This window comes from Phaethon aethereus, assembly GCF_964289735.1.
Source record: "Phaethon aethereus genome assembly, chromosome: 4".
NCBI lineage: Eukaryota > Metazoa > Chordata > Aves > Phaethontiformes > Phaethontidae > Phaethon > Phaethon aethereus.
In genome coordinates, this window is record NC_138578.1 from 21,262,185 (window position 1) to 21,289,077 (window position 26,893).

Consider the following 26,893-nt stretch of genomic DNA (forward strand, 5'->3'; position numbering starts at 1 on the left):
CTCTTTCCTAGCCTTGCAAACACGCCCTCTGCTTATCCTCAGAGGCGTTCTCCAAACTGCGAAATGAAACGTTGCACTGTCTCTCCTCCAAGGAAGGTGCTAGGCAGGAATTGTCTTGCTGGTCCTCACTTGCCCTGGCAGTCATTGCAGAGAAACAGCAAGACTGGGGCTCTGCTCTTTCCTAGCCTTGCAAACACGCACTCTGCTTATCCTCAGAGGCGTTCTCCGAACTGCGAAATGAAACGTTGCACTGTCTCTCCTCCAAGGAAGGTGCTAGGCAGGAATTGTCTTGCTGGTCCTCACTTGCCCTGGCAATCATTGCAGAGAAACAGCAACACTGGGGCTCTGCTCTTTCCTAGCCTTGCAAACACGCACTCTGCTTATCCTCAGATTCGTTCTCCGAAGTGCGAAATGAAACGTTGCCTTGTCTCTCCTCCAAGGAAGGTGCTAGGCTGGAATTGTCTTGCTGGTCCTCACTTTTCCTGGCAGACATTGCAGAGAAACAGCAAGAATGGGGCTCTGCTCTTTCGTAGACTTGCAAACAGCCAATGCAGTTCCTCTCCCTCGTAGAGCGCCAAACTCCTATATTGAAACGTTGCACTCTGTCTACTCCTAGGAAGGTGCTAGGCATGAATTGTTTCGCTGGTCCTCACTTGTCCTGGCAGACATTGCAGAGAAACAGCAAGACTGTGGCTCTGCTCTTTCCTAGGCTTGGAAACACGCACTCTGCTTATTCTCACACTCGGTCTCCGAACTGCGAAATGAAACGTTGCACTGTCTCTCCTCCAAGGAAGGTGCTAGGCAGGAATTGTCTTGCTGGTCCTCACTTGCCCTGGCAGTCATTGCAGAGAAACAGCAAGACTGGGGCTCTGTTCTTTCCTAGCCTTGCAAACAGCCAATGCAGTTCCTGTCCCTCGTGAGCGCCAAACTGCTAAGTTGAAACGTTGCACTCTCTCTCCACAAAGGAAGGTGCTAGGCAGGAATTGTCGTGCTGGTCCTCACTTGCCCTGGCAGTCATTGCAGAGAAACAGCAAAACTGGGGCTCTGCTCTTTCCTAGCCTTGCAAACACGCACTCTGCTTATCCTCAGAGTCGTTCTCAAAACTGCGAAACGAAACGTTGCACTGTCTCTCCTCCAAGGAAGGTACTAGGCAGGAATTGTCTTGCTGGTCCTCACTTGCCCTGGCAGTCATTGCAGAGAAACAGCAAGACTGGGGCTCTCCTCTTTCCTAGCCTTGCAAACACCCAATGCAGTTCCTGTCCCTCGTGAGCGCCAAACTACTAAGTTGAAACGTTGCACTCTCTCTCCTCCAAGGAAGGTGCTAGGCAGGAATTGTCTTGCTGGTCCTCACTTGCCCTGGCAGACATTGCAGAGAAACAGCAAGACTGGGGCTCTGCTCATCCTAGGCTTGCAAACAGGCACTCTGCATTTACTCACACTTGCTCTCGGAACTGCGAAATGAAACGTTGCCTTGTCTCTCCTCCAAGGAAGGTGCTAGGCTGGAATTGTCTTGCTGGTCCTCACTTGCCCTGGCAGTCATTGCAGAGAAACAGCTAGACTGGGGCTCTGGTCTTTCGTAGACTTGCAAACAGCCAATGCAGTTCCTCTCCCTCGTAGAGCGCCAAACTCCTATATTGAAACGTTGCACTCTGTCTACTCCTAGGAAGGTGCTAGGCATGAATTGTTTCGCTGGTCCTCACTTGTCCTGGCAGACATTGCAGAGAAACAGCAAGACTGTGGCTCTGCTCTTTCCTAGGCTTGGAAACACGCACTCTGCTTATTCTCACACTCGGTCTCCGAACTGCGAAATGAAACGTTGCACTGTCTCTCCTCCAAGGAAGGTGCTACGCAGGAATTGTCTTGCTGGTCCTCACTTGTCCTGGCAGTCATTGCAGAGAAACAGCAAGACTGGGGCTCTGTTCTTTCCTAGCCTTGCAAACACCCAATGCAGTTCCTGTCACTCGTGAGCGCCAAACTGCTAAGTTGAAACGTTGCACTCTCTCTCCACAAAGGAAGGTGCTAGGCAGGAATTGTCGTGCTGGTCCTCACTTGCCCTGGCAGTCATTGCAGAGAAACAGCAAAACTGGGGCTCTGCTCTTTCCTAGCCTTGCAAACACGCACTCTGCTTTTCCTCAGAGGCGTTCTCCGAAGTGCGAAACGAAACGTTGCACTGTCTCTCCTCCAAGGAAGGTACTAGGCAGGAATTGTCTTGCTGGACCTCACTTGCCCTGGCAGTCATTGCAGAGAAACAGCAAGACTGGGGCTCTGCTCTTTCCTAGCCTTGCAAACACCCAATGCAGTTCCTGTCCCTCGTGAGCGCTAAACTACTAAGTTGAAACGTTGCACTGTCTCTCCTCCAAGGAAGGTGCTAGGCAGGAATTGTCTTGCTGGTCCTCACTTGCCCTGGCAGTCATTGCAGAGAAACAGCAAGACTGGGACTGTGCTCTTTCCAAGCCTTGCAAACACGCACTCTGCTTTTGCTCAGAGTCGTTCTCCGAAGTGCGAAATGAAACGTTGCACTGTCTCTCTTCCAAGGAAGGTGCTAGGCAGGAATTGTCTTGCTGGTCCTCACTTGCCCTGGCAGTCATTGCAGAGAAACAGCAAGACTGGGGCTCTGCTCTTTCCTAGCCTTGCAAACACGCACTCTGCTTATCCTCAGAGGCGTTCTGCGAACTGCGAAATGAAACGTTGCACTGTCTCTCCTCCAAGGAAGGTGCTAGGCAGGAATTGTCTTGCTGGTCCTCACTTGCCCTGGCAGTCATTGCAGAGAAACAGCAAGACTGGGGCTCTGCTCATCCTAGGCTTGCAAACACGCACTCTGCATTTACTCACACTTGCTCTCGGAACTGCGAAATGAAACGTTGCACTGTCTCTCCTCCAAGGAAGGTGCTAGGCAGGAATTGTCTTGCTGGTCCTCACTTTTCCTGGCAGACATTGCAGAGAAACAGCAAGAATGGGGCTCTGCTCTTTCATAGACTTGCAAACAGCTAATGCAGTTCCTCTCCCTCGTAGAGCGCCAAACTCCTATATTGAAACGTTGCACTCTGTCTACTCCTAGGAAGGTGCTAGGCATGAATTGTTTCGCTGGTCCTCACTTGTCCTGGCAGACATTGCAGAGAAACAGCAATACTGGGGCTCTGCTCTTTCCTAGCGTTGGAAACACGCACTCTGCTTATTCTCACACTCCGTCTCCGAACTGCGAAATGAAACGTTGCACTGTCTCTCCTCCAAGGAAGTTGCTCGGCAGGAATTGTCGTGCTGGTCCTCACTTGCCCTGGCAGTCATTGCAGAGAAACAGCAAGACTGGGGCTCTGCTCTTTCCTAGCCTTGCAAACATCCAATGCAGTTCCTGTCCCTCCTGAGCGCCAAACTACTAAGTTGAAACGTTGCACTGGCTCTCCTCCAAGGAAGGTGCTAGGCAGGAATTGTCTTGCTGGTCCTCACTTGCCGTGGCAGTCATTGCAGAGAAACAGCAAGACTGGGGCTCTGCTCTTTCCTAGCCTTGCAAACACGCACTCTGCTTATCCTCAGAGGCGTTCTCCAAACTGCGAAATGAAACGTTACACTGTCTCTCCTCCAAGGAAGGTGCTAGGCAGGAATTGTCTTGCTGGTCCTCACTTGCCCTGGCAGTCATTGCAGAGAAACAGCAAGACTGGGGCTCTGCTCTTTCCTAGCCTTGCAAACACGCACTCTGCTTATCCTCAGAGGCGTTCTCCGAACTGCGAAATGAAACGTTGCACTGTCTCTCCTCCAAGGAAGGTGCTAGGCAGGAATTGTCTTGCTGGTCCTCACTTGCCCTGGCAATCATTGCAGAGAAACAGCAACACTGGGGCTCTCCTCTTTCCTAGCCTTGCAAACACCCAATGCAGTTCCTGTCCCTCGTGAGCGCCAAACTACTAAGTTGAAACGTTGCACTCTCTCTCCTCCAAGGAAGGTGCTAGGCAGGAATTGTCTTGCTGGTCCTCACTTGCCCTGGCAGACATTGCAGAGAAACAGCAAGACTGGGGCTCTGCTCATCCTAGGCTTGCAAACAGGCACTCTGCATTTACTCACACTTGCTCTCGGAACTGCGAAATGAAACGTTGCCTTGTCTCTCCTCCAAGGAAGGTGCTAGGCTGGAATTGTCTTGCTGGTCCTCACTTGCCCTGGCAGTCATTGCAGAGAAACAGCTAGACTGGGGCTCTGGTCTTTCGTAGACTTGCAAACAGCCAATGCAGTTCCTCTCCCTCGTAGAGCGCCAAACTCCTATATTGAAACGTTGCACTCTGTCTACTCCTAGGAAGGTGCTAGGCATGAATTGTTTCGCTGGTCCTCACTTGTCCTGGCAGACATTGCAGAGAAACAGCAAGACTGTGGCTCTGCTCTTTCCTAGGCTTGGAAACACGCACTCTGCTTATTCTCACACTCGGTCTCCGAACTGCGAAATGAAACGTTGCACTGTCTCTCCTCCAAGGAAGGTGCTACGCAGGAATTGTCTTGCTGGTCCTCACTTGTCCTGGCAGTCATTGCAGAGAAACAGCAAGACTGGGGCTCTGTTCTTTCCTAGCCTTGCAAACACCCAATGCAGTTCCTGTCACTCGTGAGCGCCAAACTGCTAAGTTGAAACGTTGCACTCTCTCTCCACAAAGGAAGGTGCTAGGCAGGAATTGTCGTGCTGGTCCTCACTTGCCCTGGCAGTCATTGCAGAGAAACAGCAAAACTGGGGCTCTGCTCTTTCCTAGCCTTGCAAACACGCACTCTGCTTTTCCTCAGAGGCGTTCTCCGAAGTGCGAAACGAAACGTTGCACTGTCTCTCCTCCAAGGAAGGTACTAGGCAGGAATTGTCTTGCTGGACCTCACTTGCCCTGGCAGTCATTGCAGAGAAACAGCAAGACTGGGGCTCTGCTCTTTCCTAGCCTTGCAAACACCCAATGCAGTTCCTGTCCCTCGTGAGCGCTAAACTACTAAGTTGAAACGTTGCACTGTCTCTCCTCCAAGGAAGGTGCTAGGCAGGAATTGTCTTGCTGGTCCTCACTTGCCCTGGCAGTCATTGCAGAGAAACAGCAAGACTGGGACTGTGCTCTTTCCAAGCCTTGCAAACACGCACTCTGCTTTTGCTCAGAGTCGTTCTCCGAAGTGCGAAATGAAACGTTGCACTGTCTCTCTTCCAAGGAAGGTGCTAGGCAGGAATTGTCTTGCTGGTCCTCACTTGCCCTGGCAGTCATTGCAGAGAAACAGCAAGACTGGGGCTCTGCTCTTTCCTAGCCTTGCAAACACGCACTCTGCTTATCCTCAGAGGCGTTCTGCGAACTGCGAAATGAAACGTTGCACTGTCTCTCCTCCAAGGAAGGTGCTAGGCAGGAATTGTCTTGCTGGTCCTCACTTGCCCTGGCAGTCATTGCAGAGAAACAGCAAGACTGGGGCTCTGCTCATCCTAGGCTTGCAAACACGCACTCTGCATTTACTCACACTTGCTCTCGGAACTGCGAAATGAAAAGTTGCACTGTCTCTCCTCCAAGGAAGGTGCTAGGCAGGAATTGTCTTGGTGGTCCTCACTTTTCCTGGCAGACATTGCAGAGAAACAGCAAGAATGGGGCTCTGCTCTTTCATAGACTTGCAAACAGCTAATGCAGTTCCTCTCCCTCGTAGAGCGCCAAACTCCTATATTGAAACGTTGCACTCTGTCTACTCCTAGGAAGGTGCTAGGCATGAATTGTTTCGCTGGTCCTCACTTGTCCTGGCAGACATTGCAGAGAAACAGCAAGACTGTGGCTCTGCTCTTTCCTAGGCTTGGAAACACGCACTCTGCTTATTCTCACACTCGGTCTCCGAACTGCGAAATGAAACGTTGCACTGTCTCTCCTCCAAGGAAGGTGCTAGGCAGGAATTGTCTTGCTGGTCCTCACTTGTCCTGGCAGTCATTGCAGAGAAACAGCAATACTGGGGCTCTGCTCTTTCCTAGCGTTGGAAACACGCACTCTGCTTATTCTCACACTCCGTCTCCGAACTGCGAAATGAAACGTTGCACTGTCTCTCCTCCAAGGAAGTTGCTCGGCAGGAATTGTCGTGCTGGTCCTCACTTGCCCTGGCAGTCATTGCAGAGAAAGAGGAAGACTGGGGCTCTGCTCTTTCCTAGCCTTGCAAAGATCCAATGCAGTTCCTGTCCCTCCTGAGCGCCAAACTACTAAGTTGAAACGTTGCACTGGCTCTCCTCCAAGGAAGGTGCTAGGCAGGAATTGTCTTGCTGGTCCTCACTTGCCGTGGCAGTCATTGCAGAGAAACAGCAAGACTGGGGCTCTGCTCTTTCCTAGCCTTGCAAACACGCACTCTGCTTATCCTCAGAGGCGTTCTCCAAACTGCGAAATGAAACGTTGCACTGTCTCTCCTCCAAGGAAGGTGCTAGGCAGGAATTGTCTTGCTGGTCCTCACTTGCCCTGGCAGTCATTGCAGAGAAACAGCAAGACTGGGGCTCTGCTCTTTCCTAGCCTTGCAAACACGCACTCTGCTTATCCTCAGAGGCGTTCTCCGAACTGCGAAATGAAACGTTGCACTGTCTCTCCTCCAAGGAAGGTGCTAGGCAGGAATTGTCTTGCTGGTCCTCACTTGCCCTGGCAATCATTGCAGAGAAACAGCAACACTGGGGCTCTGCTCTTTCCTAGCCTTGCAAACACGCACTCTGCTTATCCTCAGATTCGTTCTCCGAAGTGCGAAATGAAACGTTGCACTGTCTCTCTTCCAAGGAAGGTGCTAAGCAGGAATTGTCTTGCTGGTCCTCACTTGCCCTGGTAGTCATTGCAGAGAAACAGCAAGATTGGGGCTCTACTCTTTCGTAGACTTGCAAACAACCAATGCAGTTCCTCTCCCTCGTAGAGCGCCAAACTCCTATATTGAAACATTGCACTCTGTCTACTCCTAGGAAGGCGCTAGGCATGAATTGTTTTGCTGGTCCTCGCTTGTCCTGGCAGACATTGCAGAGAAACAGCAAGACTGGGGCTCTGCTCTATCCTAGCCTTTCAAACAAGCACTCTGCTTCTTCTCAGAGTCGTTCTCCGAACTGCAAAATGAAACGTTGCACTCTCTCTCCTCCAAGGAAGGTGCTAGGCAGGAATTGTCTTGCTGGTCCTCACTTGCCCTGGTAGTCATTGCAGAGAAACAGCAAGACTTGGGCTCTGCTCTTTCCTAGCCTTGCAAACACGCACTCTGTTTATCCTCAGACTCGTTCTCCGAACTGCGAAATGAAACGTTGCACTGTCTCTCCTCCAAGGAAGGTGCTAGGCAGGAATTGTCTTGCTGGTCCTCACTTGCCCTGGCAGTCATTGCAGAGAAACAGCTAGACTGGGGCTCTGGTCTTGCCTAGCCTTGCAAAGACGCACTCTGCTTATCCTCAGAGTCGTTCTCCGAAGTGCGAAATGAAACGTTGCACTGTCTCTCCTCCAAGGAAGGTGCTAGGCAGGAATTGTCTTGCTGGTCCTCACTTGCCCTGGCAGTCATTGCAGAGAAACAGCAAGACTGGGGCTCTGCTCTTTCCTAGCCTTGCAATCAACCAATGCAGTTCCTCTCCCTCGTGAGCGCCAAAATGCTAAATTGAAATGTTGCACTCTCTCTCCTCCAAGGAAGGTGCTAGGCAGGAATTGTCGTGCTGGTCCTCACTTGCCCTGGCAGTCATTGCAGAGAAACAGCAAGACTTGGGCTCTGCTCTTTCCTAGCCTTGCAAACACGCACTCTGTTTATCCTCAGACTCGTTCTCCGATCTGCGAAATGAAACGTTGCACTGTCTCTCCTCCAAGGAAGGTGCTAGGCAGGAATTGTCTTGCTGGTCCTCACTTGCCCTGGCAGTCATTGCAGAGAAACAGCTAGACTGGGGCTCTGGTCTTGCCTAGCCTTGCAAAGACGCACTCTGCTTATCCTCAGAGTCGTTCTCCGAAGTGCGAAATGAAACGTTGCACTCTCTCTCCTCCAAGGAAGGTGCTAGGCAGGAATTGTCTTGCTGGTCCTCACTTGCCCTGGCAGTCATTGCAGAGAAACAGCAAGACTGGGGCTCTGCTCTTTCCTAGCCTTGCAATCAACCAATGCAGTTCCTCTCCCTCGTGAGCGCCAAAATGCTAAATTGAAATGTTGCACTCTCTCTCCTCCAAGGAAGGTGCTAGGCAGGAATTGTCGTGCTGGTCCTCACTTGCCCTGGCAGTCATTGCAGAGAAACAGCAAGACTTGGGCTCTGCTCTTTCCTAGCCTTGCAAACACGCACTCTGCTTATCCTCAGACTCGTTCTCCGATCTGCGAAATGAAACGTTGCACTGTCTCTCCTCCAAGGAAGGTGCTAGGCAGGAATTGTCTTGCTGGTCCTCACTTGCCCCGTCAGTCATTGCAGAGAAACAGCTAGACTGGGGCTCTGCTCTTTCCTAGCCTTGCAAACACGCACTCTGCTTATCCTCAGAGTCGTTCTCCGAAGTGCGAAATGAAACGTTGCACTCTCTCTCCTCCAAGGAAGGTGCTAGGCAGGAATTGTCTTGCTGGTCCTCACTTGCCCTGGCAGTCATTGCAGAGAAACAGCAAGACTGGGGCTCTGCTCTTTCCTAGCCTTGCAATCAGCCAATGCAGTTCCTCTCCCTCGTGAGCGCCAAAATGCTAGATTGAAACGTTGCACTCTCTCTCCTCCAAGGAAGGTGCTAGGCAGGAATTGTCTTGCTGGTCCTCACTTGCCCTGGCAGTCATTGCAGAGAAACAGCAAGACTGGGGCTCTGCTCTTTCCTAGCCTTGCAAACACCCAATGCAGTTCCTGTCCCTCGTGAGCGCCAAACTACTAAGTTGAAACGTTGCACTGGCTCTCCTCCAAGGAAGGTGCTAGGCAGGAATTGTCTTGCTGGTCCTCACTTGCCCTGGCAGTCATTGCAGAGAAACAGCAAGACTGGGGCTCTGCTCTTTCCTAGCCTTGCAAACACGCCCTCTGCTTATCCTCAGAGGCGTTCTCCAAACTGCGAAATGAAACGTTGCACTGTCTCTCCTCCAAGGAAGGTGCTAGGCAGGAATTGTCTTGCTGGTCCTCACTTGCCCTGGCAGTCATTGCAGAGAAACAGCAAGACTGGGGCTCTGCTCTTTCCTAGCCTTGCAAACACGCACTCTGCTTATCCTCAGAGGCGTTCTCCGAACTGCGAAATGAAACGTTGCACTGTCTCTCCTCCAAGGAAGGTGCTAGGCAGGAATTGTCTTGCTGGTCCTCACTTGCCCTGGCAATCATTGCAGAGAAACAGCAACACTGGGGCTCTGCTCTTTCCTAGCCTTGCAAACACGCACTCTGCTTATCCTCAGATTCGTTCTCCGAAGTGCGAAATGAAACGTTGCACTGTCTCTCTTCCAAGGAAGGTGCTAAGCAGGAATTGTCTTGCTGGTCCTCACTTGCCCTGGTAGTCATTGCAGAGAAACAGCAACACTGGGGCTCTGCTCTTTCCTAGCCTTGCAATCAGCCAATGCAGTTCCTCTCCCTCGTGAGCGCCAAAATGCTAAATTGAAACGTTGCACTCTCTCTCCTCCAAGGAAGGTGCTACGCAGGAATTGTCTTGCTGGTCCTCACTTGCCCTGGCAGTCATTGCAGAGAAACAGCAAGATTGGAGCTCTACTCTTTCGTAGACTTGCAAACAACCAATGCAGTTCCTCTCCCTCGTGAGCGCCAAAATGCTAAATTGAAATGTTGCACTCTCTCTCCTCCAAGGAAGGTGCTAGGCAGGAATTGTCGTGCTGGTCCTCACTTGCCCTGGCAGTCATTGCAGAGAAACAGCAAGACTGGGGCTCTGCTCTTTCCTAGCCTTGCAATCAACCAATGCAGTTCCGCTCCCTCGTGAGCGCCAAAATGCTAAATTGAAATGTTGCACTCTCTCTCCTCCAAGGAAGGTGCTAGGCAGGAATTGTCGTGCTGGTCCTCACTTGCCCTGGCAGTCATTGCAGAGAAACAGCAAGACTTGGGCTCTGCTCTTTCCTAGCCTTGCAAACACGCACTCTGCTTATCCTCAGACTCGTTCTCCGATCTGCGAAATGAAACGTTGCACTGTCTCTCCTCCAAGGAAGGCGCTAGGCAGGAATTGTCTTGCTGGTCCTCACTTGCCCTGGCAGTCATTGCAGAGAAACAGCAAGATTGGGGCTCTACTCTTTCGTAGACTTGCAAACAACCAATGCAGTTCCTCTCCCTCGTAGAGCGCCAAACTCCTATATTGAAACATTGCACTCTGTCTACTCCTAGGAAGGCGCTAGGCATGAATTGTTTTGCTGGTCCTCGCTTGTCCTGGCAGACATTGCAGAGAAACAGCAAGACTGGGGCTCTGCTCTATCCTAGCCTTTCAAACAAGCACTCTGCTTCTTCTCAGAGTCGTTCTCCGAACTGCAAAATGAAACGTTGCACTCTCTCTCCTCCAAGGAAGGTGCTAGGCAGGAATTGTCTTGCTGGTCCTCACTTGCCCTGGTAGTCATTGCAGAGAAAGAGCAAGACTTGGGCTCTGCTCTTTCCTAGCCTTGCAAACACGCACTCTGTTTATCCTCAGACTCGTTCTCCGAACTGCGAAATGAAACGTTGCACTGTCTCTCCTCCAAGGAAGGTGCTAGGCAGGAATTGTCTTGCTGGTCCTCACTTGCCCTGGCAGTCATTGCAGAGAAACAGCTAGACTGGGGCTCTGGTCTTGCCTAGCCTTGCAAAGACGCACTCTGCTTATCCTCAGAGTTGTTCTCCGAAGTGCGAAATGAAACGTTGCACTGTCTCTCCTCCAAGGAAGGTGCTAGGCAGGAATTGTCTTGCTTGTCCTCACATGCCCTGGCAGTCATTGCAGAGAAACAGCAAGACTGGGGCTCTGCTCTTTCCTAGCCTTGCAATCAACCAATGCAGTTCCTCTCCCTCGTGAGCGCCAAAATGCTAAATTGAAATGTTGCACTCTCTCTCCTCCAAGGAAGGTGCTAGGCAGGAATTGTCGTGCTGGTCCTCACTTGCCCTGGCAGTCATTGCAGAGAAACAGCAAGACTTGGGCTCTGCTCTTTCCTAGCCTTGCAAACACGCACTCTGTTTATCCTCAGACTCGTTCTCCGATCTGCGAAATGAAACGTTGCACTGTCTCTCCTCCAAGGAAGGTGCTAGGCAGGAATTGTCTTGCTGGTCCTCACTTGCCCTGGCAGTCATTGCAGAGAAACAGCTAGACTGGGGCTCTGGTCTTGCCTAGCCTTGCAAAGACGCACTCTGCTTATCCTCAGAGTCGTTCTCCGAAGTGCGAAATGAAACGTTGCACTCTCTCTCCTCCAAGGAAGGTGCTAGGCAGGAATTGTCTTGCTGGTCCTCACTTGCCCTGGCAGTCATTGCAGAGAAACAGCAAGACTGGGGCTCTGCTCTTTCCTAGCCTTGCAATCAACCAATGCAGTTCCTCTCCCTCGTGAGCGCCAAAATGCTAAATTGAAATGTTGCACTCTCTCTCCTCCAAGGAAGGTGCTAGGCAGGAATTGTCGTGCTGGTCCTCACTTGCCCTGGCAGTCATTGCAGAGAAACAGCAAGACTTGGGCTCTGCTCTTTCCTAGCCTTGCAAACACGCACTCTGCTTATCCTCAGACTCGTTCTCCGATCTGCGAAATGAAACGTTGCACTGTCTCTCCTCCAAGGAAGGTGCTAGGCAGGAATTGTCTTGCTGGTCCTCACTTGCCCCGTCAGTCATTGCAGAGAAACAGCTAGACTGGGGCTCTGCTCTTTCCTAGCCTTGCAAACACGCACTCTGCTTATCCTCAGAGTCGTTCTCCGAAGTGCGAAATGAAACGTTGCACTCTCTCTCCTCCAAGGAAGGTGCTAGGCAGGAATTGTCTTGCTGGTCCTCACTTGCCCTGGCAGTCATTGCAGAGAAACAGCAAGACTGGGGCTCTGCTCTTTCCTAGCCTTGCAATCAGCCAATGCAGTTCCTCTCCCTCGTGAGCGCCAAAATGCTAGATTGAAACGTTGCACTCTCTCTCCTCCAAGGAAGGTGCTAGGCAGGAATTGTCTTGCTGGTCCTCACTTGCCCTGGCAGTCATTGCAGAGAAACAGCAAGACTGGGGCTCTGCTCTTTCCTAGCCTTGCAAACACCCAATGCAGTTCCTGTCCCTCGTGAGCGCCAAACTACTAAGTTGAAACGTTGCACTGGCTCTCCTCCAAGGAAGGTGCTAGGCAGGAATTGTCTTGCTGGTCCTCACTTGCCCTGGCAGTCATTGCAGAGAAACAGCAAGACTGGGGCTCTGCTCTTTCCTAGCCTTGCAAACACGCCCTCTGCTTATCCTCAGAGGCGTTCTCCAAACTGCGAAATGAAACGTTGCACTGTCTCTCCTCCAAGGAAGGTGCTAGGCAGGAATTGTCTTGCTGGTCCTCACTTGCCCTGGCAGTCATTGCAGAGAAACAGCAAGACTGGGGCTCTGCTCTTTCCTAGCCTTGCAAACACGCACTCTGCTTATCCTCAGAGGCGTTCTCCGAACTGCGAAATGAAACGTTGCACTGTCTCTCCTCCAAGGAAGGTGCTAGGCAGGAATTGTCTTGCTGGTCCTCACTTGCCCTGGCAATCATTGCAGAGAAACAGCAACACTGGGGCTCTGCTCTTTCCTAGCCTTGCAAACACGCACTCTGCTTATCCTCAGATTCGTTCTCCGAAGTGCGAAATGAAACGTTGCACTGTCTCTCTTCCAAGGAAGGTGCTAAGCAGGAATTGTCTTGCTGGTCCTCACTTGCCCTGGTAGTCATTGCAGAGAAACAGCAACACTGGGGCTCTGCTCTTTCCTAGCCTTGCAATCAGCCAATGCAGTTCCTCTCCCTCGTGAGCGCCAAAATGCTAAATTGAAACGTTGCACTCTCTCTCCTCCAAGGAAGGTGCTACGCAGGAATTGTCTTGCTGGTCCTCACTTGCCCTGGCAGTCATTGCAGAGAAACAGCAAGATTGGAGCTCTACTCTTTCGTAGACTTGCAAACAACCAATGCAGTTCCTCTCCCTCGTAGAGCGCCAAACTCCTATATTGAAACATTGCACTCTGTCTACTCCTAGGAAGGCGCTAGGCATGAATTGTTTTGCTGGTCCTCGCTTGTCCTGGCAGACATTGCAGAGAAACAGCAAGACTGGGGCTCTGCTCTATCCTAGCCTTTCAAACAAGCACTCTGCTTCTTCTCAGAGTCGTTCTCCGAACTGCAAAATGAAACGTTGCACTCTCTCTCCTCCAAGGAAGGTGCTAGGCAGGAATTGTCGTGCTGGTCCTCACTTGCCCTGGCAGTCATTGCAGAGAAACAGCAAGACTTGGGCTCTGCTCTTTCCTAGCCTTGCAAACACGCACTCTGTTTATCCTCAGACTCGTTCTCCGAACTGCGAAATGAAACGTTGCACTGTCTCTCCTCCAAGGAAGGTGCTAGGCAGGAATTGTCTTGCTGGTCCTCACTTGCCCTGGCAGTCATTGCAGAGAAACAGCTAGACTGGGGCTCTGGTCTTGCCTAGCCTTGCAAAGACGCACTCTGCTTATCCTCAGAGTTGTTCTCCGAAGTGCGAAATGAAACGTTGCACTGTCTCTCCTCCAAGGAAGGTGCTAGGCAGGAATTGTCTTGCTGGTCCTCACTTGCCCTGGCAGTCATTGCAGAGAAACAGCAAGACTGGGGCTCTGCTCTTTCCTAGCCTTGCAATCAACCAATGCAGTTCCTCTCCCTCGTGAGCGCCAAAATGCTAAATTGAAATGTTGCACTCTCTCTCCTCCAAGGAAGGTGCTAGGCAGGAATTGTCGTGCTGGTCCTCACTTGCCCTGGCAGTCATTGCAGAGAAACAGCAAGACTTGGGCTCTGCTCTTTCCTAGCCTTGCAAACACGCACTCTGCTTATCCTCAGACTCGTTCTCCGATCTGCGAAATGAAACGTTGCACTGTCTCTCCTCCAAGGAAGGCGCTAGGCAGGAATTGTCTTGGTGGTCCTCACTTGCCCTGGCAGTCATTGCAGAGAAACAGCAAGATTGGGGCTCTACTCTTTCGTAGACTTGCAAACAACCAATGCAGTTCCTCTCCCTCGTAGAGCGCCAAACTCCTATATTGAAACATTGCACTCTGTCTACTCCTAGGAAGGCGCTAGGCATGAATTGTTTTGCTGGTCCTCGCTTGTCCTGGCAGACATTGCAGAGAAACAGCAAGACTGGGGCTCTGCTCTATCCTAGCCTTTCAAACAAGCACTCTGCTTCTTCTCAGAGTCGTTCTCCGAACTGCAAAATGAAACGTTGCACTCTCTCTCCTCCAAGGAAGGTGCTAGGCAGGAATTGTCTTGCTGGTCCTCACTTGCCCTGGTAGTCATTGCAGAGAAACAGCAAGACTTGGGCTCTGCTCTTTCCTAGCCTTGCAAACACGCACTCTGTTTATCCTCAGACTCGTTCTCCGAACTGCGAAATGAAACGTTGCACTGTCTCTCCTCCAAGGAAGGTGCTAGGCAGGAATTGTCTTGCTGGTCCTCACTTGCCCTGGCAGTCATTGCAGAGAAACAGCTAGACTGGGGCTCTGGTCTTGCCTAGCCTTGCAAAGACGCACTCTGCTTATCCTCAGAGTCGTTCTCCGAAGTGCGAAATGAAACGTTGCACTCTCTCTCCTCCAAGGAAGGTGCTAGGCAGGAATTGTCTTGCTGGTCCTCACTTGCCCTGGCAGTCATTGCAGAGAAACAGCAAGACTGGGGCTCTGCTCTTTCCTAGCCTTGCAATCAGCCAATGCAGTTCCTCTCCCTCGTGAGCGCCAAAATGCTAGATTGAAACGTTGCACTCTCTCTCCTCCAAGGAAGGTGCTAGGCAGGAATTGTCTTGCTGGTCCTCACTTGCCCTGGCAGTCATTGCAGAGAAACAGCAAGACTGGGGCTCTGCTCTTTCCTAGCCTTGCAAACACCCAATGCAGTTCCTGTCCCTCGTGAGCGCCAAACTACTAAGTTGAAACGTTGCACTGGCTCTCCTCCAAGGAAGGTGCTAGGCAGGAATTGTCTTGCTGGTCCTCACTTGCCCTGGCAGTCATTGCAGAGAAACAGCAAGACTTGGGCTCTGCTCTTTCCTAGCCTTGCAAACACGCACTCTGCTTATCCTCAGAGGCGTTCTCCAAACTGCGAAATGAAACGTTGCACTGTCTCTCCTCCAAGGAAGGTGCTAGGCAGGAATTGTCTTGCTGGTCCTCACTTGCCCTGGCAGTCATTGCAGAGAAACAGCAAGACTGGGGCTCTGCTCTTTCCTAGCCTTGCAAACACGCACTCTGCTTATCCTCAGAGGCGTTCTCCGAACTGCGAAATGAAACGTTGCACTGTCTCTCCTACAAGGAAGGTGCTAGGCAGGAATTGTCTTGCTGGTCCTCACTTGCCCTGGCAATCATTGCAGAGAAACAGCAACACTGGGGCTCTGCTCTTTCCTAGCCTTGCAAACACGCACTCTGCTTATCCTCAGATTCGTTCTCCGAAGTGCGAAATGAAACGTTGCACTGTCTCTCTTCCAAGGAAGGTGCTAAGCAGGAATTGTCTTGCTGGTCCTCACTTGCCCTGGTAGTCATTGCAGAGAAACAGCAACACTGGGGCTCTGCTCTTTCCTAGCCTTGCAATCAGCCAATGCAGTTCCTCTCCCTCGTGAGCGCCAAAATGCTAAATTGAAACGTTGCACTCTCTCTCCTCCAAGGAAGGTGCTACGCAGGAATTGTCTTGCTGGTCCTCACTTGCCCTGGCAGTCATTGCAGAGAAACAGCAAGATTGGAGCTCTACTCTTTCGTAGACTTGCAAACAACCAATGCAGTTCCTCTCCCTCGTAGAGCGCCAAACTCCTATATTGAAACATTGCACTCTGTCTACTCCTAGGAAGGCGCTAGGCATGAATTGTTTTGCTGGTCCTCGCTTGTCCTGGCAGACATTGCAGAGAAACAGCAAGACTGGGGCTCTGCTCTATCCTAGCCTTTCAAACAAGCACTCTGCTTCTTCTCAGAGTCGTTCTCCGAACTGCAAAATGAAACGTTGCACTCTCTCTCCTCCAAGGAAGGTGCTAGGCAGGAATTGTCGTGCTGGTCCTCACTTGCCCTGGCAGTCATTGCAGAGAAACAGCAAGACTTGGGCTCTGCTCTTTCCTAGCCTTGCAAACACGCACTCTGTTTATCCTCAGACTCGTTCTCCGAACTGCGAAATGAAACGTTGCACTGTCTCTCCTCCAAGGAAGGTGCTAGGCAGGAATTGTCTTGCTGGTCCTCACTTGCCCTGGCAGTCATTGCAGAGAAACAGCTAGACTGGGGCTCTGGTCTTGCCTAGCCTTGCAAAGACGCACTCTGCTTATCCTCAGAGTTGTTCTCCGAAGTGCGAAATGAAACGTTGCACTGTCTCTCCTCCAAGGAAGGTGCTAGGCAGGAATTGTCTTGCTGGTCCTCACTTGCCCTGGCAGTCATTGCAGAGAAACAGCAAGACTGGGGCTCTGCTCTTTCCTAGCCTTGCAATCAACCAATGCAGTTCCTCTCCCTCGTGAGCGCCAAAATGCTAAATTGAAATGTTGCACTGTCTCTCCTCCAAGGAAGGTGCTAGGCAGGAATTGTCGTGCTGGTCCTCACTTGCCCTGGCAGTCATTGCAGAGAAACAGCAAGACTTGGGCTCTGCTCTTTCCTAGCCTTGCAAACACGCACTCTGCTTATCCTCAGACTCGTTCTCCGATCTGCGAAATGAAACGTTGCACTGTCTCTCCTCCAAGGAAGGTGCTAGGCAGGAATTGTCTTGCTGGTCCTCACTTGCCCCGTCAGTCATTGCAGAGAAACAGCTAGACTGGGGCTCTGCTCTTTCCTAGCCTTGCAAACACGCACTCTGCTTATCCTCAGAGTCGTTCTCCGAAGTGCGAAATGAAACGTTGCACTCTCTCTCCTCCAAGGAAGGTGCTAGGCAGGAATTGTCTTGCTGGTCCTCACTTGCCCTGGCAGTCATTGCAGAGAAACAGCAAGACTGGGGCTCTGCTCTTTCCTAGCCTTGCAATCAGCCAATGCAGTTCCTCTCCCTCGTGAGCGCCAAAATGCTAGATTGAAACGTTGCACTCTCTCTCCTCCAGGGAAGGTGCTAGGCAGGAATTGTCTTGCTGGTCCTCACTTGCCCTGGCAGTCATTGCAGAGAAACAGCAAGACTGGGGCTCTGCTCTTTCCTAGCCTTGCAAACACCCAATGCAGTTCCTGTCCCTCGTGAGCGCCAAACTACTAAGTTGAAACGTTGCACTGGCTCTCCTCCAAGGAAGGTGCTAGGCAGGAATTGTCTTGCTGGTCCTCACTTGCCCTGGCAGTCATTGCAGAGAAACAGCAAGACTGGGGCTCTGGTCTTGCCTAGCCTTGCAAAGACGCACTCTGCTTATCCTCAGAGTCGTTCTCCGAAGTGCGAAATGAAACGTTGCACTCTCTCTCCTCCAAGGAAGGTGCTAGGCAGGAATTGTCTTGCTGGTCCTCACTTGCCCTGGCAGTCATTGCAGAGAAACAGCAAGACTGGGGCTCTGCTCTTTCCTAGCCTTGCAATCAGCCAATGCAGTTCCTCTCCCTCGTGAGCGCCAAAATGCTAGATTGAAACGTTGCACTCTCTCTCCTCCAAGGAAGGTGCTAGGCAGGAATTGTCTTGCTGGTCCTCACTTGCCCTGGCAGTCATTGCAGAGAAACAGCAAGACTGGGGCTCTGCTCTTTCCTAGCCTTGCAAACACCCAATGCAGTTCCTGTCCCTCGTGAGCGCCAAACTACTAAGTTGAAACGTTGCACTGGCTCTCCTCCAAGGAAGGTGCTAGGCAGGAATTGTCTTGCTGGTCCTCACTTGCCCTGGCAGTCATTGCAGAGAAACAGCAAGACTGGGGCTCTGCTCTTTCCTAGCCTTGCAAACACGCACTCTGCTTATCCTCAGAGGCGTTCTCCAAACTGCGAAATGAAACGTTGCACTGTCTCTCCTCCAAGGAAGGTGCTAGGCAGGAATTGTCTTGCTGGTCCTCACTTGCCCTGGCAGTCATTGCAGAGAAACAGCAAGACTGGGGCTCTGCTCTTTCCTAGCCTTGCAAACACGCACTCTGCTTATCCTCAGAGGCGTTCTCCGAACTGCGAAATGAAACGTTGCACTGTCTCTCCTACAAGGAAGGTGCTAGGCAGGAATTGTCTTGCTGGTCCTCACTTGCCCTGGCAATCATTGCAGAGAAACAGCAACACTGGGGCTCTGCTCTTTCCTAGCCTTGCAAACACGCACTCTGCTTATCCTCAGATTCGTTCTCCGAAGTGCGAAATGAAACGTTGCACTGTCTCTCTTCCAAGGAAGGTGCTAAGCAGGAATTGTCTTGCTGGTCCTCACTTGCCCTGGTAGTCATTGCAGAGAAACAGCAACACTGGGGCTCTGCTCTTTCCTAGCCTTGCAATCAGCCAATGCAGTTCCTCTCCCTCGTGAGCGCCAAAATGCTAAATTGAAACGTTGCACTCTCTCTCCTCCAAGGAAGGTGCTACGCAGGAATTGTCTTGCTGGTCCTCACTTGCCCTGGCAGTCATTGCAGAGAAACAGCAAGATTGGAGCTCTACTCTTTCGTAGACTTGCAAACAACCAATGCAGTTCCTCTCCCTCGTAGAGCGCCAAACTCCTATATTGAAACATTGCACTCTGTCTACTCCTAGGAAGGCGCTAGGCATGAATTGTTTTGCTGGTCCTCGCTTGTCCTGGCAGACATTGCAGAGAAACAGCAAGACTGGGGCTCTGCTCTATCCTAGCCTTTCAAACAAGCACTCTGCTTCTTCTCAGAGTCGTTCTCCGAACTGCAAAATGAAACGTTGCACTCTCTCTCCTCCAAGGAAGGTGCTAGGCAGGAATTGTCGTGCTGGTCCTCACTTGCCCTGGCAGTCATTGCAGAGAAACAGCAAGACTTGGGCTCTGCTCTTTCCTAGCCTTGCAAACACGCACTCTGTTTATCCTCAGACTCGTTCTCCGAACTGCGAAATGAAACGTTGCACTGTCTCTCCTCCAAGGAAGGTGCTAGGCAGGAATTGTCTTGCTGGTCCTCACTTGCCCTGGCAGTCATTGCAGAGAAACAGCTAGACTGGGGCTCTGGTCTTGCCTAGCCTTGCAAAGACGCACTCTGCTTATCCTCAGAGTTGTTCTCCGAAGTGCGAAATGAAACGTTGCACTGTCTCTCCTCCAAGGAAGGTGCTAGGCAGGAATTGTCTTGCTGGTCCTCACTTGCCCTGGCAGTCATTGCAGAGAAACAGCAAGACTGGGGCTCTGCTCTTTCCTAGCCTTGCAATCAACCAATGCAGTTCCTCTCCCTCGTGAGCGCCAAAATGCTAAATTGAAATGTTGCACTGTCTCTCCTCCAAGGAAGGTGCTAGGCAGGAATTGTCGTGCTGGTCCTCACTTGCCCTGGCAGTCATTGCAGAGAAACAGCAAGACTTGGGCTCTGCTCTTTCCTAGCCTTGCAAACACGCACTCTGCTTATCCTCAGACTCGTTCTCCGATCTGCGAAATGAAACGTTGCACTGTCTCTCCTCCAAGGAAGGTGCTAGGCAGGAATTGTCTTGCTGGTCCTCACTTGCCCCGTCAGTCATTGCAGAGAAACAGCTAGACTGGGGCTCTGCTCTTTCCTAGCCTTGCAAACACGCACTCTGCTTATCCTCAGAGTCGTTCTCCGAAGTGCGAAATGAAACGTTGCACTCTCTCTCCTCCAAGGAAGGTGCTAGGCAGGAATTGTCTTGCTGGTCCTCACTTGCCCTGGCAGTCATTGCAGAGAAACAGCAAGACTGGGGCTCTGCTCTTTCCTAGCCTTGCAATCAGCCAATGCAGTTCCTCTCCCTCGTGAGCGCCAAAATGCTAGATTGAAACGTTGCACTCTCTCTCCTCCAGGGAAGGTGCTAGGCAGGAATTGTCTTGCTGGTCCTCACTTGCCCTGGCAGTCATTGCAGAGAAACAGCAAGACTGGGGCTCTGCTCTTTCCTAGCCTTGCAAACACCCAATGCAGTTCCTGTCCCTCGTGAGCGCCAAACTACTAAGTTGAAACGTTGCACTGGCTCTCCTCCAAGGAAGGTGCTAGGCAGGAATTGTCTTGCTGGTCCTCACTTGCCCTGGCAGTCATTGCAGAGAAACAGCAAGACTGGGGCTCTGCTCTTTCCTAGCCTTGCAAACACGCACTCTGCTTATCCTCAGAGGCGTTCTCCAAACTGCGAAATGAAACGTTGCACTGTCTCTCCTCCAAGGAAGGTGCTAGGCAGGAATTGTCTTGCTGGTCCTCACTTGCCCTGGCAGTCATTGCAGAGAAACAGCAAGACTGGGGCTCTGCTCTTTCGTAGCCTTGCAAACACGCACTCTGCTTATCCTCAGAGGCGTTCTCCGAACTGCGAAATGAAACGTTGCACTGTCTCTCCTCCAAGGAAGGTGCTAGGCAGGAATTGTCTTGCTGGTCCTCACTTGCCCTGGCAATCATTGCAGAGAAACAGCAACACTGGGGCTCTGCTCTTTCCTAGCCTTGCAAACACGCACTCTGCTTATCCTCAGATTCGTTCTCCGAAGTGCGAAATGAAACGTTGCACTGTCTCTCTTGAAGGAAGTTGCTAAGCAGGAATTGTCTTGCTGGTCCTCACTTGCCCTGGTAGTCATTGCAGAGAAACAGCAACACTGGGGCTCTGCTTTTTCCTAGCCTTGCAATCAGCCAATGCAGTTCCTCTCCCTCGTGAGCGCCAAAATGCTAAATTGAAACGTTGCACTGTCTCTCCTCCAAGGAAGGTGCTAGGCAGGAATTGTCTTGCTGGTCCTCACTTGCCCTGGCAGTCATTGCAGAGAAACAGCAAGATTGGGGCTCTACTCTTTCGTAGACTTGCAAACAACCAATGCAGTTCCTCTCCCTCGTAGAGCGCCAAACTCCTATATTGAAACATTGCACTCTGTCTACTCCTAGGAAGGCGCTAGGCATGAATTGTTTTGCTGGTCCTCGCTTGTCCTGGCAGACATTGCAGAGAAACAGCAAGACTGGGGCTCTGCTCTATCCTAGCCTTTCAAACAAGCACTCTGCTTCTTCTCAGAGTCGTTCTCCGAACTGCAAAATGAAACGTTGCACTCTCTCTCCTCCAAGGAAGGTGCTAGGCAGGAATTGTCTTGCTGGTCCTCACTTGCCCTGGTAGTCATTGCAGAGAAACAGCAAGACTTGGGCTCTGCTCTTTCCTAGCCTTGCAAACACGCACTCTGTTTATCCTCAGACTCGTTCTCCGAACTGCGAAATGAAACGTTGCACTGTCTCTCCTCCAAGGAAGGTGCTAGGCAGGAATTGTCTTGCTGGTCCTCACTTGCCCTGGCAGTCATTGCAGAGAAACAGCTAGACTGGGGCTCTGGTCTTGCCTAGCCTTGCAAAGACGCACTCTGCTTATCCTCAGAGTCGTTCTCCGAAGTGCGAAATGAAACGTTGCACTGTCTCTCCTCCAAGGAAGGTGCTAGGCAGGAATTGTCTTGCTGGTCCTCACTTGCCCTGGCAGTCATTGCAGAGAAACAGCAAGACTGGGGCTCTGCTCTTTCCTAGCCTTGCAATCAACCAATGCAGTTCCTCTCCCTCGTGAGCGCCAAAATGCTAAATTGAAATGTTGCACTCTCTCTCCTCCAAGGAAGGTGCTAGGCAGGAATTGTCGTGCTGGTCCTCACTTGCCCTGGCAGTCATTGCAGAGAAACAGCAAGACTTGGGCTCTGCTCTTTCCTAGCCTTGCAAACACGCACTCTGCTTATCCTCAGACTCGTTCTCCGATCTGCGAAATGAAACGTTGCACTGTCTCTCCTCCAAGGAAGGTGCTAGGCAGGAATTGTCTTGCTGGTCCTCACTTGCCCCGTCAGTCATTGCAGAGAAACAGCTAGACTGGGGCTCTGCTCTTTCCTAGCCTTGCAAACACGCACTCTGCTTATCCTCAGAGTCGTTCTCCGAAGTGCGAAATGAAACGTTGCACTCTCTCTCCTCCAAGGAAGGTGCTAGGCAGGAATTGTCTTGCTGGTCCTCACTTGCCCTGGCAGTCATTGCAGAGAAACAGCAAGACTGGGGCTCTGCTCTTTCCTAGCCTTGCAATCAGCCAATGCAGTTCCTCTCCCTCGTGAGCGCCAAAATGCTAGATTGAAACGTTGCACTCTCTCTCCTCCAGGGAAGGTGCTAGGCAGGAATTGTCTTGCTGGTCCTCACTTGCCCTGGCAGTCATTGCAGAGAAACAGCAAGACTGGGGCTCTGCTCTTTCCTAGCCTTGCAAACACCCAATGCAGTTCCTGTCCCTCGTGAGCGCCAAACTACTAAGTTGAAACGTTGCACTGGCTCTCCTCCAAGGAAGGTGCTAGGCAGGAATTGTCTTGCTGGTCCTCACTTGCCCTGGCAGTCATTGCAGAGACACAGCAAGACTGGGGCTCTGCTCTTTCCTAGCCTTGCAAACACGCACTCTGCTTATCCTCAGAGGCGTTCTCCAAACTGCGAAATGAAACGTTGCACTGTCTCTCCTCCAAGGAAGGTGCTAGGCAGGAATTGTCTTGCTGGTCCTCACTTGCCCTGGCAGTCATTGCAGAGAAACAGCAAGACTGGGGCTCTGCTCTTTCGTAGCCTTGCAAACACGCACTCTGCTTATCCTCAGAGGCGTTCTCCGAACTGCGAAATGAAACGTTGCACTGTCTCTCCTCCAAGGAAGGTGCTAGGCAGGAATTGTCTTGCTGGTCCTCACTTGCCCTGGCAATCATTGCAGAGAAACAGCAACACTGGGGCTCTGCTCTTTCCTAGCCTTGCAAACACGCACTCTGCTTATCCTCAGATTCGTTCTCCGAAGTGCGAAATGAAACGTTGCACTGTCTCTCTTGAAGGAAGTTGCTAAGCAGGAATTGTCTTGCTGGTCCTCACTTGCCCTGGTAGTCATTGCAGAGAAACAGCAACACTGGGGCTCTGCTTTTTCCTAGCCTTGCAATCAGCCAATGCAGTTCCTCTCCCTCGTGAGCGCCAAAATGCTAAATTGAAACGTTGCACTGTCTCTCCTCCAAGGAAGGTGCTAGGCAGGAATTGTCTTGCTGGTCCTCACTTGCCCTGGCAGTCATTGCAGAGAAACAGCAAGATTGGGGCTCTACTCTTTCGTAGACTTGCAAACAACCAATGCAGTTCCTCTCCCTCGTAGAGCGCCAAACTCCTATATTGAAACATTGCACTCTGTCTACTCCTAGGAAGGCGCTAGGCATGAATTGTTTTGCTGGTCCTCGCTTGTCCTGGCAGACATTGCAGAGAAACAGCAAGACTGGGGCTCTGCTCTATCCTAGCCTTTCAAACAAGCACTCTGCTTCTTCTCAGAGTCGTTCTCCGAACTGCAAAATGAAACGTTGCACTCTCTCTCCTCCAAGGAAGGTGCTAGGCAGGAATTGTCTTGCTGGTCCTCACTTGCCCTGGTAGTCATTGCAGAGAAACAGCAAGACTTGGGCTCTGCTCTTTCCTAGCCTTGCAAACACGCACTCTGTTTATCCTCAGACTCGTTCTCCGAACTGCGAAATGAAACGTTGCACTGTCTCTCCTCCAAGGAAGGTGCTAGGCAGGAATTGTCTTGCTGGTCCTCACTTGCCCTGGCAGTCATTGCAGAGAAACAGCTAGACTGGGGCTCTGGTCTTGCCTAGCCTTGCAAAGACGCACTCTGCTTATCCTCAGAGTCGTTCTCCGAAGTGCGAAATGAAACGTTGCACTGTCTCTCCTCCAAGGAAGGTGCTAGGCAGGAATTGTCTTGCTGGTCCTCACTTGCCCTGGCAGTCATTGCAGAGAAACAGCAAGACTGGGGCTCTGCTCTTTCCTAGCCTTGCAATCAACCAATGCAGTTCCTCTCCCTCGTGAGCGCCAAAATGCTAAATTGAAATGTTGCACTCTCTCTCCTCCAAGGAAGGTGCTAGGCAGGAATTGTCGTGCTGGTCCTCACTTGCCCTGGCAGTCATTGCAGAGAAACAGCAAGACTTGGGCTCTGCTCTTTCCTAGCCTTGCAAACACGCACTCTGCTTATCCTCAGACTCGTTCTCCGATCTGCGAAATGAAACGTTGCACTGTCTCTCCTCCAAGGAAGGTGCTAGGCAGGAATTGTCTTGCTGGTCCTCACTTGCCCCGTCAGTCATTGCAGAGAAACAGCTAGACTGGGGCTCTGCTCTTTCCTAGCCTTGCAAACACGCACTCTGCTTATCCTCAGAGTCGTTCTCCGAAGTGCGAAATGAAACGTTGCACTCTCTCTCCTCCAAGGAAGGTGCTAGGCAGGAATTGTCTTGCTGGTCCTCACTTGCCCTGGCAGTCATTGCAGAGAAACAGCAAGACTGGGGCTCTGCTCTTTCCTAGCCTTGCAAACACCCAATGCAGTTCCTGTCCCTCGTGAGCGCCAAACTACTAAGTTGAAACGTTGCACTGGCTCTCCTCCAAGGAAGGTGCTAGGCAGGAATTGTCTTGCTGGTCCTCACTTGCCCTGGCAGTCATTGCAGAGAAACAGCAAGACTGGGGCTCTGCTCTTTCCTAGCCTTGCAAACACGCACTCTGCTTATCCTCAGAGGCGTTCTCCAAACTGCGAAATGAAACGTTGCACTGTCTCTCCTCCAAGGAAGGTGCTAGGCAGGAATTGTCTTGCTGGTCCTCACTTGCCCTGGCAGTCATTGCAGAGAAACAGCAAGACTGGGGCTCTGCTCTTTCCTAGCCTTGCAAACACGCACTCTGCTTATCCTCAGAGGCGTTCTCCGAACTGCGAAATGAAACGTTGCACTGTCTCTCCTCCAAGGAAGGTGCTAGGCAGGAATTGTCTTGCTGGTCCTCACTTGCCCTGGCAATCATTGCAGAGAAACAGCAACACTGGGGCTCTGCTCTTTCCTAGCCTTGCAAAAACGCACTCTGCTTATCCTCAGATTCGTTCTCCGAAGTGCGAAATGAAACGTTGCACTGTCTCTCTTCCAAGGAAGGTGCTAAGCAGGAATTGTCTTGCTGGTCCTCACTTGCCCTGGTAGTCATTGCAGAGAAACAGCAACACTGGGGCTCTGCTCTTTCCTAGCCTTGCAATCAGCCAATGCAGTTCCTCTCCCTCGTGAGCGCCAAAATGCTAAATTGAAACGTTGCACTCTCTCTCCTCCAAGGAAGGTGCTAGGCAGGAATTGTCTTGCTGGTCCTCACTTGCCCTGGCAGTCATTGCAGAGAAACAGCAAGATTGGGGCTCTACTCTTTCGTAGACTTGCAAACAACCAATGCAGTTCCTCTCCCTCGTAGAGCGCCAAACTCCTATATTGAAACATTGCACTCTGTCTACTCCTAGGAAGGCGCTAGGCATGAATTGTTTTGCTGGTCCTCGCTTGTCCTGGCAGACATTGCAGAGAAACAGCAAGACTGGGGCTCTGCTCTATCTTAGCCTTTCAAACAAGCACTCTGCTTCTTCTCAGAGTCGTTCTCCGAACTGCAAAATGAAACGTTGCACTCTCTCTCCTCCAAGGAAGGTGCTAGGCAGGAATTGTCGTGCTGGTCCTCACTTGCCCTGGCAGTCATTGCAGAGAAACAGCAAGACTTGGGCTCTGCTCTTTCCTAGCCTTGCAAACACGCACTCTGTTTATCCTCAGACTTCTTCTCCGAACTGCGAAATGAAACGTTGCACTGTCTCTCCTCCAAGGAAGGTGCTAGGCAGGAATTGTCTTGCTGGTCCTCACTTGCCCTGGCAGTCATTGCAGAGAAACAGCTAGACTGGGGCTCTGGTCTTTCCTAGCCTTGCAAAGACGCACTCTGCTTATCCTCAGAGTCGTTCTCCGAAGTGCGAAATGAAACGTTGCACTGTCTCTCCTCCAAGGAAGTTGCTAGGCAGGAATTGTCTTGCTGGTCCTCACTTGCCCTGGCAGTCATTGCAGAGAAACAGCAAGACTGGGGCTCTGCTCTTTCCTAGCCTTGCAATCAACCAATGCAGTTCCTCTCCCTCGTGAGCGCCAAAATGCTAAATTGAAATGTTGCACTCTCTCTCCTCCAAGGAAGGCGCTAGGCAGGAATTGTCGTGCTGGTCCTCACTTGCCCTGGCAGTCATTGCAGAGAAACAGCAAGACTTGGGCTCTGCTCTTTCCTAGCCTTGCAAACACGCACTCTGCTTATCCTCAGACTCGTTCTCCGAACTGCGAAATGAAACGTTGCACTGTCTCTCCTCCAAGGAAGGTGCTAGGCAGGAATTGTCTTGCTGGTCCTCACTTGCCCCGTCAGTCATTGCAGAGAAACAGCTAGACTGGGGCTCTGCTCTTTCCTAGCCTTGCAAACACGCACTCTGCTTATCCTCAGAGTCGTTCTCCGAAGTGCGAAATGAAACGTTGCACTCTCTCTCCTCCAAGGAAGGTGCTAGGCAGGAATTGTCTTGCTGGTCCTCACTTGCCCTGGCAGTCATTGCAGAGAAACAGCAAGACTGGGGCTCTGCTCTTTCCTAGCCTTGCAATCAGCCAATGCAGTTCCTCTCCCTTGTGAGCGCCAAAATGCTAGATTGAAACGTTGCACTCTCTCTCCTCCAAGGAAGGTGCTAGGCAGGAATTGTCTTGCTGGTCCTCACTTGCCCTGGCAGTCATTGCAGAGAAACAGCAAGACTGGGGCTCTGCTCTTTCCTAGCCTTGCAAACACCCAATGCAGTTCCTGTCCCTCGTGAGCGCCAAACTACTAAGTTGAAACGTTGCACTCTCTCTCCTCCAAGGAAGGTGCTAGGCAGGAATTGTCTTGCTGGTCCTCACTTGCCCTGGCAGTCATTGCAGAGAAACAGCAAGATTGGGGCTCTACTCTTTCGTAGACTTGCAAACAACCAATGCAGTTCCTCTCCCTCGTAGAGCGCCAAACTCCTATATTGAAACATTGCACTCTGTCTACTCCTAGGAAGGCGCTAGGCATGAATTGTTTTGCTGGTCCTCGCTTGTCCTGGCAGACATTGCAGAGAAACAGCAAGACTGGGGCTCTGCTCTATCCTAGCCTTTCAAACAAGCACT